At 34.2% G+C, this 17,191-nt stretch overlaps 1 pseudogene; it reads left to right on the top strand.

Moving 5' to 3' along the window:
• Positions 1–3,268: 3,268 nt before the first annotated feature.
• LOC101150771 (transcription initiation factor TFIID subunit 9-like) lies at positions 3,269–4,141 on the top strand (annotated as a pseudogene).
• Positions 4,142–17,191: the final 13,050 nt, after the last annotated feature.

Genomic DNA, 17,191 nt, shown 5'->3' with positions numbered 1-17,191 from the left:
AAAAGCACAAGCTCTATGAGATCAGGAAATTTTCCAGCTTGTTTATTTATCTATGCTCAGCTCCTGTCTTCTATCTGACACATAGTGGGCCCTTTATACATGTTTGTGACTAAATGAATGAGTTTAGTCATCTGTAATAAAAAGACACTCAGAGAATTAGTGAAAATTCTCAATTACATTCTCAATCAAGGCAACTAATATATAATATTAGGAAAAGATTATTTAACTATGATTAATGGAAAGGAAAACTGCCATAATTATGTAGTGACTTGCCTGGCTCTTGTGGTGACAAAATACTAAAAGTAATGGCCAAAACCGCATTAATTTTGAACCAACCTAAATATATCAAAATTGAGAACAAGGATTTGTAAATCTTTAACCAGCTATAACCAAGGAAAATAATGAGCTTATTCTTTTAAAAGAAATACTCTAGATAGAGAAAGAATCTATCAGACTATAATAGCTCTAAGAGCATGTCTCTCGGGAATATACAATACAGCAAAGTGTCAGAGAGCTTGCTGAACTAAAGGCCTGAGATAAGTTCTTTCTCATTTCATATTTCATGATTATCCTGAAAATCAATCAGAAGAATAGTAAGAAATTCTGAACCTAAATCCTAGTTCTGTTTTTATTTTTATTTCTTAATAAATAAAATAAGCCAACCCTTATCCACTCAGGCTTCTTGTCCACAGAGGAAATTGAGTAGCTGTTTCCTTCAGATCTCAGTTATTCAGTAAGATAACCCCTGATACACAATTAAAAACAAACTTCCCAGGCAATCCTCCTTACACCATTTCCTTCATAGAATGAATTACTCTGAAATTGTCTTCTTTATTTCTTTGCCTCCTCTGCCAATCTCCCCCAACTAACTCGAATTTATGTTCTATGAGAGCAGAAATGTAGCTCGCTTTGTTAACCATTGTACCTCTGGTACCTAGAACAGCACCTGGCATATAATAAGAACTTGACAAATGTTTACCAATTCCACATTTCTTGTTTCAATGTTCTATAAGTCTATTTATTATCTTTACCTTATTGTTCTGTACTGATTCTCTTACTAAGAACTCTGTGCAAAAGTCAATACTTGAGTCAAATACATCTCCCACTGATGACTAAACATTAATATTCATGTATTCACATCATTGTTTTGAATGAGGAACCAAAGGTAGTAGGCATAGGTAGATCATGGAAGACAGAATCACCATAGGTGAACTAGTACATTAAAATTTTTAAATCTACAAATCTAGCAACCAAACACTGAATGTGTATGAGTTTATCAAATTCTTCCAAATAAGTTAGACTCTCTCCTTCTTTGACAGTTGGTATCTTATAAAAGAAAATTCTTTTGGCCAATTAATTACTTGTGAAATAGCAAGCTTTGATAAAAGTATTGACCAAGTAATTTTTGGATTTGTAAACAGTTAAGTACTTTTGTTGTTGTTAGTGGTGGTTGTTGTGGTTAATAGTGGTGGTTAGCAGTGGTGGTTTGCAAGGATAAGGGAAAGAAAGCAAATGGAATTTCTGACATGGAGTGGATACATCACTTTTCATCCTCACAATCCTGAAAATCTCTATTTGCTGTGTATCTAGTTCTGAAGAATAGAAGTATGAATGTATGGCCCATTCCCTAAGCAGCTAACAATAAAGACAGGAAATCAGGGAGAGAATGAAGTCCTGTTGTGAATGAGAAAGAAGTTTAGAGTTAGAATATGAATTTATGTAATTATGACACTAGACTGGGCATTTAATTGTTGAAACTAGATTTTTATTTTTACTAAAAGTGCCCATAGAACTTTTAATAATCTTGGACTAAATAAAAGTATTTGGCTTGCTATACATATATATTTACTTGCACTCTAATACTTTTAGCTCTCTCTAACTACAGGTTGTGGTGAGATAACTGCATGAGGGTGAAGTAGGCAGGGGTTACCTCAAACTAAAACATTTCTGTGTAGCAAAGAGAAAAACCAATACAGTGAAGAGACAATTTACCGAATAAGAAAACATATTTTTCAAACCTCACATCTGATAAGAGGTTAATATCCAAAATATATAAATAACTCAAACAACTAAATAATAATAAAATGAATAACCTGAATTTAAAGTGGGCAAAGGACCTGAATAGACATATCTCAAAAGAAGACATACAAATGGCCAATAAGTATATGAAAAAAATGCTCAATGTTATTAATCATCAGAGAGATGCAAATTAAAACCACAATGAGATTTCATCTCATATCATTAGAATGAATATTATCAAAAAGGTGAAATATAACAAGTGTTCAATAGGATATGAAGAAAACAGAACCTTTACTCAATGTTGGTGGAAATGTAAGTTATAGTAGCCATTAAGTAAACAATGTGGAGTTTCCTTAAAAAATTAAAAATAGAACTACAATATAATCCCGTATTCTCACCACTGGGTATATAAGTTTAAAGGAAATAAAATCAGGATATTGAATATATCTGCACTCCTAAGTTTATTGCAGCACTATTCACAGTAGCCAATATATAGATTCCACCTAAGTTTCATTAAAGGATGAAAGGATAAAGAAAGTGTTGTATATGTATCCAGAGGAATATTATTCATCCTTTAAAAAGAACGTAATCCTGTTTAGGACAACATGGATGTATGCACCTTGAAGACATTATGTTAGCACCAAAAGATAAATTTTGCATGATCTTGCTTATACATGGCATTTATGATAGTTGAATTTACAGAAGCAGAGAGTAGGATGGTGATTACCCGGTGCTGGGAAAGGTTGGGTGTGGTACAGGAAATGCTGGTGGTCAGAGGGTATGAATTTCAGTTATATAAGAAGAATAAGTTTTGAACATATACTGTATAACATGGTGACTATAATTAACAATAATGCAGTGTGGTTTTTAAAATAATTGAGTAGATGTTGTGCTTTCACCATAAAACAATATTACTGAGGTAATGCCTATGTTAATTAGCTCAATTTAGTGATTCCAGAATGCGTACATATTTCAAAACATCACATTGTACAGGACAAATACATAGGAGTTTCTTATTGGTTAAATTATTGGAACCTGAATTGCCAATCAAAACATGTTTGATTTGATAACTTTTGCTAAATTGCCTTCCATTGAGGTTATATCAATATTAATACAATTTTTATTTGTCAATTAAAAATAATTTTAAATTAATTAAAAATAAGGCAGGAGGCAAGACACTGGGAGCCACCACGTTACACCAGGGTCTGGAAAAACAACACTAGGCAAAGAACTTGCATTAAGATCAGAAATGGAATACATTAATGTGAGTGATTTAGCTGGGGAAGTCTCATCACGAGGTATCATTGAGTCTGACAAGATGCCCTCTCCCAAGAGCATGTGGGAAGATACACAGATAATGGCACAAATACTGAAGGATATGAGGATTACAAAGTATGAGCTTAGAGTTATAAATCAGATGTTGGAGTTTGACTTCTGGTATGTGACTACAATTTTAGATGAGGCAAAAATTTACTTAAGCCAGTCTAAGAAAGCTACTGTTGATGCAGATGATATGCGATTGGCAATGCAGTGTTGCACTGACCAGCTGACCAACCAACAGGTTTTTTATTAATACCTCTTCTCCCCTAAGAGCTTTTCTGTTAGATATTGCAAGTCAAAGAAATTAAACTCCTTTGCCATTAATCAAGCCATATTTAGGTCCTAATTCAATATCCTAACAGACATTGCTTAATCGCTTCAAACTATAGGCTTAAGTCTTTACAGAAAAAGATTTCTACTTCTGCAGGAAGAGTAACAATTCCATGGTTAAGCATTGGTTCAGTTACTAGCAGACCAAGTAATCCTACATTAGGTGCAACCACCCCACAAATCATGTCTGTTTTAACTAAAGTAGGGACTCCAATGTCCCTCACAGGGAAAAAGGTTTACAGTACAGCTTTCTGCTTCACAGACTCCAGCTATAAAAGCATCAATTTCTGCAACATCATCAGTAAAGAGTGTTCCAATTAATCAATCATTATTTAGGTCCAAAAACATTCTTATTACCACTAATATGGAGTCACCACAAAATATTGCCAATGGATCATCAAGTCCATTTAAAAGGAAGCATTAAGAAGATGATAATGATAATAATGACAACTACAACTATGGTAGTTTGTAATCTAGCCTTGATGCACGTAACGTACATCTAGTCTTGAATTCATTGTACTGAAATTCAACACTCATACTGGATGTTTTCAAGTTGTGCTTTAGAACACTTAAATAATATTTAATGAGTAAGTTTAGTGTTACCCTACTTCCCTACTTTTTTTCCTTTCCTTTCTTTCTTTCTTTCTTTCTCTGTTTCTTTCTTTCTTTCTTTCTTTCTTTCTTTTTTTATTTTTTTTTTGAGACGAAGTCTTGCTCTGTCACCCAGGCTGAAGTGCAGGTGCAATCTTGGTTCACTGCAACCTCTGTCTCCTGGGTTCAAGTGATCTTCCCATCTCAGCCTCTCAAGTAGCTGGGAGTACAGGTACATGCCACCATGCCCAGCTAATTTTTGTATTTTCAGTAGAGATGGGGTTTTGCCTTGTTGGCCAGGCTGGTCTCAAACTCCTGACCTCAGATGATGCAACCAACTTGGCCTCCCAAAATACTGGGATTACAGGTGTAAGCTACCACGCCTGACCTACCATACTTTTCAATTGAAGTGCTGGAATTTCTTTAATCAGATTAGTAATGGTTTTTCATCAGCCTTTAAGTGTAAAAACATAAAGTTATTCATCCAAAAATAAGTAAATTAAATAAATAAATAAGTAATGCAGATATTTTTTTAAAAATTGAAAAAGAAAGAGAGAGGAGCAAGAGCAAGTGATTATTTCATTCCAAAGATAAGTAGAGACTAGTATGGCAGAAGAAAGCCCTTTTATTTTCCAAGATATGGAAGAAATAGTAATTGAAACTTTGGTTATATCAGGAAATCATTAAAAATGAATATATACTCATTTTTATAAATATATATTTATATGTAAAGATTCTAATTTTACTCAATATAAATGTATACTTACTATCCTTATTCTTTAATAGAATGCCAAAGTTTCTTCTGTGTGTATAGGTCTGCTAATTGGAGTTTATTGTTGTATTTCTTGAATAAACTACATATATAATGTATTATTTGTAACTTACAGTTTAATTTTTTTAATGGAACAAGAACTTAAACACTCTTGTGAGGTAAACTGAATAAAGAATTTTTCTACATTTTAAACGTAATGTTCGCCCATCCTTTGTAGCTTTTTTTTTTATTATACTTTAACCGACCCAAATGTCCAACAATGATAGACTGGATTAAGAAAATGTGGCACATATACACCATGGAATACTATGCAGCCATAAAAATGAAGAGTTCATGTCCTTTGTAGGGACATGGATGAAACTGGAAATCATCATTCTCAGTAAACTATTGCAAGGACAGAAAACCAAACACCGCATGTAGTTTTACACTTAGTTAGTTTAACTGCAAGATTGTAATGTGTCTTTGTCAAGCATTTCCAAATCATTGGAATTAAATTTCATAGCAAAAGGCTTTCTTACAATATGCTGCTTTACTTTATTAACTTACATAATAATTACATTCTGTACTTGTAAAAGTGAAGTACAGGAGTAAAAGTAGGTTACAGGGACAACAGAAACCACTTTAAGCATATGGTTGAAATTCAGATGTGCAGAATTGTTGGGGTACAGTAGACAGGAGTCTATTAAACAAAGCTGTTTCAAATGCTATGAAAATTAATCAGTATGTTTTAGAGAGTGAGTGGAAATTATTAGCTACTGCAGTGAGCTTGTAAATTGGAAATCAATCAAGACAGCTTTTATTTTAGTTCCTGATGGCTGTCCAATTACAAGCACCTCATGACACCCTCACATGAACTCCCTGCTTTGAAGCTCAAAAAATAACCCTAACTCTTTAAAATATCTTACTTTTCTTGCTAATTCAGACTCAAGTAATGTTCGTCAAATGAATCCTAAAAAGAAATGAATAAGCCCTAGACTGGGTCCAAAGTTAGATTTGCATAAAAGTCCTCAAAGCTTTCGTCAACCTGTACTATTTTTCTATTCAAATATTTTAAGATTAATGTCTATTTATATTTGAATATTTATTCTATTATATAAAAGATGGTTTGTGTTTTGTATAATGATTACTGTTGACAGAATATGTAATTTCACATAGGTAGATTTTCTTTTCAGGCTGAAGATCAGAACAATTTCTGATGCAAGCAATTTAAATAGTTTTGACAGCCAGTCTCATAAATGATTTAAGAAAATAATTCCACAGTTGAAATTGAGTATGTACTGTTTCCTGAAATATGTCCTTAATTTCAAAATTTGTATATTTTTTGTTTTCAAAAATTGATTTTCTGTATTCTTTCAGCATAGTTCAACTTTCTTCTTTTGCTGTTGGCCCATGATCTTTGATCCTCCGGAGTTCTTTATTCTATGCCTGAACTCAAAAAATAAACCTGTATGTGTGGATGTATGGATAGTCATTGTTTATCCTTTGAGAACTATTTCTTTCGTGTTATTTTTATTCAATAAAGTGAAGCCAAAATAAATGGCTAACTAATGATACTGAAGTCAATCATTTTTATTTATTTATTTAGAGATGGGGTCTCACTCTGTTGCCCAGGCTGGTCTCTAACTCCTGTCCTCAAGCCATCCTCCTGCTTCAGTTTTCCGAATAACTGGAATTACAGGTGGGAACCACTGACCTGGCTCAATCACCTTTATTTTTATGGTCCATTTAAGCATACTTGCCTCCTTTATTATAGCAAAGAGCAAAATCTACTTCCTTATAAAAGCTTTTGGCTCCCATCCAACTATTTAGAAAATGAACTGCCTTTCTTCTATGCAGTCCACATGATATAGAGTTAAATTTGGGAGCCTTCCAAGGCCTAGGTACTTATCTTGCTTATGGAATGAATTCTTTCCATTTCTGAAATAGACAAGAACCACATATTTTAAATTCCACAAGTAAAAAGATATATTTTATTGAACAATTAATACCGAATTTTTAAAATTGACATTATAAAATAAATGAGATATTTTAATTTCTTGTTTATTTGTTTCATGGTGCCTATCTATGAGAAAAGGGTATTGATGGAGTTAGCACTGTCCAATCATCCTGGATTTTCTTCAGTATCTTCTCTCACAAAAATTGCGTAAGTTTCCTTGTTGAGAAAACTGGAGAAAAATATATTCTTGCAAAATGATTAAAAATTCTAAAACAATGAATTGTTTGCAAAATACAAAAAATGTATGCTTTATTAGTAAGAGTAACAAGTAACTACTTTCTCACTGTGTTTCATAAACTCTCTTTGATTTGTAGACCCTTAGATTTTGGCTACCAGAAGGTGAAATATAAGTTATCTGTGAAGCCATCTCAAACCAAACTATTTAACTTTCTTTAGGATTTTCTATGGTTGAAACCAAAATATGTTTCTTAATAACTTTATTTCATTGTAGTTATTATTTTTCTCTGGAGTTACACTGAAAAGTAAATCTATTTATTCTTGCCACTAGAACAAGTTCAGATTTATGGCATATTCTCTTGAATACTTTATTTTCCAAGAACCCTTTGAATGTTCCTTCTACCATTTTTCATCTGACATGGTTTTCAGATTCATCCCTATTCTGACATTTCTCCGACTCAATCCTGGTTTTGTTATTATCTTTGTTTAAATATAATGTTCAGAATTTAATGCAGCATTTTGATTGGAATACCTAAGCATAATTTGCATCAGGACAGTACCTGGGTAAAATATGAATTGCGAGTTACATTTATTTCAATTTTTATGTTGACATCTATAATATAGAATTTTTTCATAGGCGTCTTCCAGACTATTCCTAATGTCAGAGAATACCAAAAGAGATAATTATTCTTTGTTTAACATGTGGTTCATAGTTTTACAGTCTTGTAGCAGTTTTTTAGATTTGATAACATTTCATTCAGAATGTCTTTTAAAGTCAGTAATTGCCCTTAAGGAAAAAAGTTACTTTGCTTATTAGAATTTACAGATATGTGCTGAAGGTATAGTAATTTTAATTGGGTAGACTATATAGTCTTTTTTAGTATTTTATAAAGTATGACGTGGGATTTGAATCATTGGTGAAATCTGAAAGGGTTGGATGTGAAGTCTCATGCTTCTCTCTACCTAGTCTTCAGAAAAGGCAAAGGATGAGTAGCTTTATGTATCACAAACATGGAAAGTGAAAGTTTTGTCATGGCTAGGTCTGGAGTTCAGGATGTTGGGAGTAAATCTTTTACCTTGAGTTTCTCGGTGGATGATAACTGTCACAGTACCCCTCTTTACAAAGGCTGAGTGAATGGGCACTGCTCCCCACATCTCAGCTTAATTTGTATGAAAATTAAGCAGTCTAACACCTTGTCTTTACCTCCTTCCTGGGACATACTCTACATAGGGAGGCAGCATTTCTTAGGCAGGTGGTGCTCACAGCGAGGCCACTGTGGGCCTTATTTACCCCCTGCTTCAAAGTAAAATCTGTGTGAGTGGTACATGGGCTTAAACACATGATGTAAAAACTTGCTTTCATTTTCTGCCTCTCATTATAATAGACTTCAAGGTCTGTCGTATAACCGACTATTTTAAACACTCCATCTTATCTCCTTCCATCACTTTCTGCCTTGGCAGAAACACATCTCTTTCCTTTTGCAAGCCCTGTTTTCTTGTAAGTAACTGAACCCTATTGAGCTATGTTGCATATGGATGTCACCATACATACATACTGTAGAATTGATGGTCAACTCAGAAGCCACCTGAAAATCATTCATTTATCCTACACTTATTTATTAAGTGCCTACTATATGTTAGGTAAAACTGCAGCACATGGAATAGATAAGTGTACCAAATAAGCAAAGATCATAGGCCCATAAAGATTACATGATTTTTTTCTTTGGCCTACATTCTTCCTATTCAAAAGTATTTCAAATCTCCACTTCCCATAAATGTTGACCACCTCCTCCCTGCCCCTCCACAGAAGTGCTATACACCAACTTCACAGAGGAACCAGAATCCATCAGATGGAAAATGTTCATTATACCTTCTAAAATACTTCAACATCCTTCTCCTTTCTACTTTCCTTTTATAATGAAAAAGGTGTCCCTGGGAGCTCCCCTTGGCTCTCCCAAGTTGGGATCCGTGTAATGGAATGTGTAAGGAATGCCTTAGTCCCGGCTCATATCATTGTGTTGTAACTTGTGAGTTAATGTTTTTCTCTGAGGAAATGGTCTATTTTACTCACTGTCCTATCCCCAGCATCTAATACTTACCATCTAGTTGGCACACATTAACCTTTTGGGCAATGAATGAGGGACTAGCAGGACGTTTGTGGGAGAGCCCCCACCCAGTGCACTCTGGGGGTCAGTCACATTTCAGGAGGAGTATAAGAGTCTCCTTCAAACTTCCTAGAAGTAAAACCACCAGACACCACTAAGTTCTTTCTCCATGCCTTCCACAGGACACAAATTAAGTATGTTACCTTGCAGATGAGCTTCTAGCACAGGTGTCTGGAATTCTGAGAGTTTTCTCAGTCTCTTATGCCTGAGAGACTCGTCTCACGATTCCTACATCTCTCATTTGTGGGCTGGGCTCCAGCAGTGCTTTGGAAGCTGCCCTAAAACCTCTGTTTACTGCGGCTTCATCACAAATTGGCTTCTTGGCTTTGGGAAAGGATTAACCTAAAACCCAGATTTCATATATTACATGAGGATATATTAACACTAAGCTAATACAGTTGTCCTGAAGAATGGAATGAGCAAGTAAAGGGCTTTGTATAGTTCCAAGGACATACAGCAGTTGCCCATGTGTGTTTGCTAAGACTTGTCTAGGACCCCCTGACCACCTAGAGAGCCCAAGCTCTCTGGGAATGTCAGGACTGCAGAAAAACAATGAAACTTCAAGTCGCCAACCCAGCCCCTAAATTCAGGGGTCAATCTCTCCATCTCTCAAAGCCAACTGAGGATAACTTGGTATTTGTTTATTTGTCACTGTTAACAGGGACATTAAGACTTTTCAGCTGCCTGGGTTCTGTTTGGTTCCAGTTTGAGTGCTGTCAGAATGCAAGGCAAATGTAACTACCAGTTATCTTTGCTTGCTTGTTTGTTTCTAGGAGATGGGAAGAAAATGTAGCTCTTGGGTTGTCATTGGTAAAGAGGTGGTAGTCACTCCTGTTAGCCTGGTGAGGGGATGTTTGATTGGTTTTCTAGAGACACAGTGTCTTTATCTTAGTTTTGTATTCATGTATGATTCTGAGAAGTCCTACTTTCTCTTGTTCCACCACAGCCATAGAGTAATGTTTTCTAACTGCTTGTAGATTCTTTGCTCGGGTAACGTTTAGTCGCACCATTATAGCCCAGCTGCTATCTTCTGGCTTTGAAAACCAACATTTTTTTCCCCTCTGTTTGTTTTCTTAGCTTTAACTTTAAGCTTATTCCAGTGTCTTTCATTGTCCATCCTATGTTTTTCATTGATTTCCTTGAGGTATGAAGCATTTGTAGTTAATATGTCTTACATGTAGCAGATTGTTAATAGCTAATAATAACAGTTAATATATTATCAATTAAAAAATGGAGGCATGTTCTTGATATACACTTCATGTGTTGTTCTGATTTTTTTCCTCTAGGTAAGTTTCTAGTTGGATATCTTGGTGAATTGTTTCTCTTTCTTTGTGTCTATTGTTTTCATGCTATTTTGTCCCCCTACAGTTGGAATTCTCAAGCCAGGAACTTTCCATTGCTTGTCCTTAATGTAGAATAACATTTAATTTTACTGTATTTGATATGTTCACTTTCAGATTTTATACTCAAATCAAATGATATACCTATGCAAATTAGTCCTACCCTGAGTTGCCATTATGCCTTGATTAAAAATCATTAGTTTTCAGTTTTTTCAACATGAAAAATATAAATGTATTAATATGCACAGGAATTGGTTTTCATTTCAGCTTAATATAGGCTATATACTCAAGTGTGCTTATTATTATAATTTAGGTAATTTACATTTAAATATTTTTGATTAAATGATTTCATCAGCAAATATTTTTGGTGGTAAATGAGAATTTAAACAAGTTCCATATCTTAGTCAACTAAAAGAGCATTACAGTTGATAACTGAAACATCAGATATGAATATTGATTGGATCAAGTCATGTAATAAAAAGTACATCATCCAATCTTGTCTGTTGGGAAGCAATCTTAAACATACCAGCTGATAAAATTAGTTCAATTACATAACCTCATTAGAATAAAATATAAGAAATGGAAACAGCTTCTAGTTTGCCAGTTACAATTTACTTTTCATCTACATAATGTCAGATACCATGGCAACTACTGGAAAGTGTTCTTCAGCTTCATCTGCAACAATCAGTGCAGAAAATATGCCTTGCTCATATGGAATTTTAACTATAGCAAATCTAGTGTCCGTATATATTTTCTCTAATATAAATTCAAATTATTTTCTCAAAAAAAAGTAGATAAGGAAACCCTTATCTACTACCTAAACATTTAGATAATGTACTGTTTTGTACAATCCAGCCAGGAGTTTTGTAATGTTTAGGAGCTATATATATATATATTACTAGATTCAAGAAGATAATAGGTGAGCAGTCTCCCAGGGGCGCTAATTCCAAGGGGCAGTAAGATGGCCTTGAATGTGTAAAGAAAGAGTGGGAAGTTATTCACCAGGACATCAGTCAATGAGGATGTTTTATGCAGTACACAGGAGGATTTGGGATAAGGCATTAGTAATTAGGTACAGATGATTGTTATACTACCTTCTAAGGAAGCTAAATCTAGTTAATTACAGGAATTTTATTTTATTCTTGGCAAATGCCAGTAAGGTAATGTTACTAGCAGTTCTCCTCTGTCCTTCCTAATAGCATATCTAAACTTCTTTTCCAAATAGATGTTAAGATAGTTAAATATTATTTAAAAGAGATGTCAAGTTATTAATATTTCTTTGCACTATTTTTCTCACACTGTATATGTACATGGATAAAATAATTCCTAATTTCTTACATAACTGAGAATGTTTCACAGTGTCATTGAATTTATAATATTGTTTTAAAAAGTATTCAAAGACACTTGTTAAAACATGGTAAGGCAGATTTTATTCAGGCTATCACCATAGGTAGAGGAGCCCATTGGTTGAAAGAGTTTTTCAGTTCTTTATCATTACTAATATTCTGTTTACTAGTCCCACAAATTATCGAGAGAGTGGTGTTGAAGTCTCCAACTACAATTTTTAATTTATGTATTTTTTGTTTACTTCTGCCACTCTTTGCTTCATGTTTTCATGCTCTGGTTTAATCATGTACATGTTTGGATTATATATGTTTATGATTATCCTTTTCATCATTATGCATTGTCCCTCTTTATCACTGGTAATTTTTATTACTCCAATGTCTACTTTTTCTGATATTAATGTAATCACTCCAGCTTTTTTCATGGTTGTTTGTATATTTTATTCCTTTTTTTACTCTCAAACTACTGACGTCATTATATATGATTACTTGTAGACAACACAGTTATTTTTAAGTTCATGATTAAAATCGTTTAATTATTATGCTTACATTATTAATATTTAATGTGGCTATTGATATGTTTGTATATAGGTCTACTATATTCTAATTTGTTTTTGATTTTGTTCTATTTTTGTTCCTGTTTCTTTTGTCTGCATTCTATTGGGTTATTTGTGCATGTTTTAGTATTCCACTTTAATATGTCTGCCAGCTTCTTGATACATTCTCTTTGTACATTTTTATTTTATTTTATTTCAGTGGATTCTCTACTTACAATACATCTACTTGTATTACAATATACTACAATATATCTACTTGTATTGGTTTGCTAGAACTGCCATAACAAAATACCACAGACTGGGTAGCTTAAACAATACAAATTTATTATTTCAGTCTAGAGTCTGGAACCCCAAGACCAAAGTGCTAGCAGGCTTGGTTTCTCCTGAGGCCTCTCTTCCAAGCTTTCACATGGCCACCTCCTTACTGTCCTCATATGGTCCTTCCTCTGTGTGCACACATATCTGTGTCCTAATCTCTTCTTATAATGACATCAATCATATTGGATTTGAGCCCACTCATATGACCTTATTTTACTTAAATGATCTCTTTAAAGAGCTCATTTCTAAATATAGTCATATGCTGAGGTACTGGATGAAAGATTTCAAAATATTAATTTGAAGGGTCACAATTCAGCTTATATTACTGCTCATATTTTAGGTGTTGTTGGAGTGAATGTCTTACCACTACAAGTAGAATATAGGAAACTTACAACCCAATTCTGTGTCCTGCCTTCTTACTGTTATAGTTCTCTATTAACATATAAATAGAGAAGCCCACCACAGTGTTAAAATTTTACTTTCAACTTTCAAGCATATTTTAAAGAAATAAAGAACAAAAGAATAGTCTATTATATTTACCTAAGTATTTACTATTTCTGCTACTCTTTCTTTATTCCTGATGATCCAAGTTTCCTTATGCTAGCATTTCTTTGCTATATGAAGAAGTTGTTTTAGCATTTGTTTTAAAGAAGGTCTCCTGTCAACAAATTCTTTTTTATTTTTCTTCATTTAAGGATGTTTTTATTTCAGATGGGCACAGTGGCATACACCTGTAGTCCCAGTTACTCAGGAAGTTGAGGCTGGAGGGTTGCTTGAGACCAGAAGTTAAAGTGTTAGTAAACTATGATCAAACCTGTGAATAGCCACTGAACTCCAGCCTGGGCAACAGAAACATAGCAAGACCATGTCCCAAAAAAGAAGAAAAAAAAAGAAGAAGAAGAAGAAGAAGAAGACAGGCGCGGTGGCTCTCTCCTGTAATCCCAGCACTTTGGGAGGCTGAGGCGGGTGGATCATGAGGCCATAGATAGAGGCCATCTGGCCAACATGGTGAAATCCCATTTCTACTAAAAATACAAAAAAATCAGCTTGGTGTGGTGGTGCGCACTTGTAGTCCCAGCTACTCTGGAGGCTGAGGCTAGAGAATTGCTTGAACCTGAGAGGCGGAGGTTGCAGTGAGCCAAGGTCGTGCCACTGCACTCCAGCCTGGTGACAGAGTGAGATTCTGTCAAAAAAAAAAAAAAGAGAGAGAGAGAAGAAAGGAAGAAAGAAAGAAAGAAAGAAAGAAAGAAAGAAAGAAAGAAAGAAAGAAAGAAAGAAAGAAAGAAAAAGGTATCATTATAACTTGGCTGCTTTTATGTCCTTTTGTTCCCAATATAATAAGCTTGAACATGGAGTTCTTTGGATTTATACTTTTAGGGCTTCACTAAGCTTCTTGCATGTCTGTAGGTTTAAGTCTTTCAATAAATTTGGGTAGTTTTGAATCATATTTCTGTGCATATTTTTCAGCACTGTACTCTTGCTCTTCTCCTTCTGAGACTTCTAATGACCCAATAATTGAACCTTTGAATTGTCCCACAGTCCCTGGGGCTGTGTTAATTTTTTGCAATCTATTTTCTAACATATTCAGAATGATGTTTGTTGATTTATCTTCAAGTTCATTGACTGAGTCCTTTTTCATAACCGTTCTGCTATTAAGCCCAACTTGAGTATTTTTATTTGTCATTTTATCTTTCAATTCCAAAATTTTCATTTGGTTCTTCTTTGTGTCTTTTATTTCTTTGCTGAGAATGTTTATCTTTCCATCCACTTTAAGAGGATTTGCTTTCAGTTGCCTTAACGTTTTTATCAGAGTTACTTTAAAGTATTTATCAGATAATTCTAATATCTGTGTCATCTTGGTGTTGGCATCTGTTGATTGCCTTTTCAACTGTAAGTTGATATTTTCCTCTTTATATGTTGAATAATGTTGAATTGTTTCCTGAACATTTTGAATTTTATGTTATGAGACTCTGGATTTTGATTAAATCCACTGGAGAATGTTGGTATTTTGTTTTAGGAGTCAATTGTCCTGGTTAGGCCCAGACCACAGCTTCAGCCTGTCTTCTCTGTATGGGCTGTGATTGTGAGTCTAAGGTCAGTTCAATTTTCAGAGCATTTGCAGTCTTATTAGGATCAGTCCTTCATGTGGATCACTCAGAACCAATATGGAATCTGCTTTACATATTAATTCACCTCTCAAAGTCTTTGTAATGGTGTTTAACACTCAAACAGATCTATGCATGTAAAGGTCAAGAGTGAACCCAGAAATTCATATGCTAGTTTAAGGGGTCAGTTTTCTCAAGTCTTGCTATGTTACCAGTATTTTCCACTTCCCTGTGGTTTCTCTTTTTTTGTTCTTGCAATTGTAAATCTGAGGCTGTACTTACTTTATTCTGCCGGGCATTTCCTGTAATTATGCTTACATCCAGGGCTAAGTAGTGTGAAGACACAGGAAAAAACTCACCGCTAGTTCAGCGTTACTTTAAATTCTGGCTTTCTTTGTAAATTTTCCTACTATTTACTTTGAGTCCTCATGTAGCTGCTCTAAGCATTCTTTCCAGGTTTTATTGCTGTTTTTCAGCATCAATATAACATGAATTTAATTGGTTTTGAATTTAGTTGAATTAGATTAAGAGAACTTGGTCTATAGATTACTGATTTTTCAAAAAATCGTTGAAGTTTGCTGTTAAACTGGAATGTAACCAATTTTTGTGGAAGGTCCAAGTGAGATTCTGAAGAATTTATCTTCTCTAATATTTGCTTGTATTCATCTGCATATTTTCTAGAAATCAAAATTTTTATTTGTGTGATTCAAACACTCTGCAAGTCACTTAATCTAGTAAATATTAAAGAACATTACAATCTATGATTCAATTTACAAATTCTTCTTGAATTTCAGCAGAGAGATTATTTTTTCTTGATACAGCAATTGAACCATTTAAAACTATACTGAATATTTTTACCCCAATATAACTTTTTATATTAACTTCTATTTTATGTATTTTACTCCAAAACTTTTGGTTAGAATTTCCTTGGTATATTTTTTTTTATACCTATACTTTCACTGCAATAATGGAAACCACTATATTGACAGAGTCTTAGTAGTACTGCAAAGAGAGGGCAGAGTTGTGATACTGTTTTGGGAAACTGGTTTAAGGTGCTATTTCAAGTGCAGACTTAATTAAGATTAGACAAAATATATGATATAATAGTTGGAACTGGTGCACACAGCAATGTGAGGATTGTGAAGTGAGCATTTATGAGTAAATACCATTTAATAAGCCAATTATAGCAATTGATTTTTTTAAGACTAGAGGAGAGGCTATCCTGTCAAGGGCTACTTGCATAGTTTATTCTTTAGATAAATGAACTTTTATGAAGTTCCTCAGATACCCAAAGTTGTTTTTAACTTCATCTTACTGGGCAAAAATGTCCTGGCTTTAGTTAAGTCATGTTAATGCAGAATGTAGAATAGTAAAATTATGTTTTTTAAGTGTTCCTAGATGGTTTCAGTTCTCATGTGTATCATGTATTAGGGGTACCTTTTAGCTCTATCATACGTCTATTTTTTTCTCTAAATTGAGAGTGCATCCTTTTAGGTTTATTCTCATCACTGTTATATTTGTATTTGAGTTCATTTTATTTTTGCTTTTTGTAGATTTATTGTGTTTTGCCATTTTACTTTTTTTGTATATTTTGTGTATTTTCCCCCTTTTTTTCTACGAAGTCCTTGGTTTTTCTTAAGGGAAGTGTTATTACCACCTCTTTTCTCATTTTAAGTTTTGTTAGAGCCTTTAGTCTAAATTTAAAGATCAGCCCTGCTCCATATTTGCAATAAATCTACCTTTACTTTTCCCTCAGTTTCATTTCATCACCAGCTAGAATACGGACAATGTGACTCCTTAAAATGAAAGTGGGTGGGCACGGTGGCTCACGCTTGTAATCCCAAACTTTGGGAAGCTGAGGCAGGCAGATCCCTTGAGCCCAGGAGTTCGAGACCTGCCTAGGCAACATGGGGAAAACACGTCTCTACAAAAATATATATACAAAAATTAGCCGGGTATGGTGACACACACCTGTAGTCCCAGCTACTCTGGAGACTGAGGTGGGAGGATCACTTGAGCCTGGGAGGTGAAGGCTGCATTGAGCCAAGATTGGTACAATTGCACTCCAGCCTAGGTGACAAAGTGAGACCCGAAAGAAAGAAAGAAAGAAAGAAAGAAAGAAAGAAAGAAAGAAAGAAAGAAAGAAAGAAAGAAAGAA

This window comes from Gorilla gorilla, chromosome 10, assembly GCF_029281585.2.
Source record: "Gorilla gorilla gorilla isolate KB3781 chromosome 10, NHGRI_mGorGor1-v2.1_pri, whole genome shotgun sequence".
In the NCBI taxonomy this organism is placed as follows: domain Eukaryota; kingdom Metazoa; phylum Chordata; class Mammalia; order Primates; family Hominidae; genus Gorilla; species Gorilla gorilla.
Note: the sequence above shows the minus strand (reverse complement) of the source record. Positions and strands in the feature narration are given on the sequence as shown.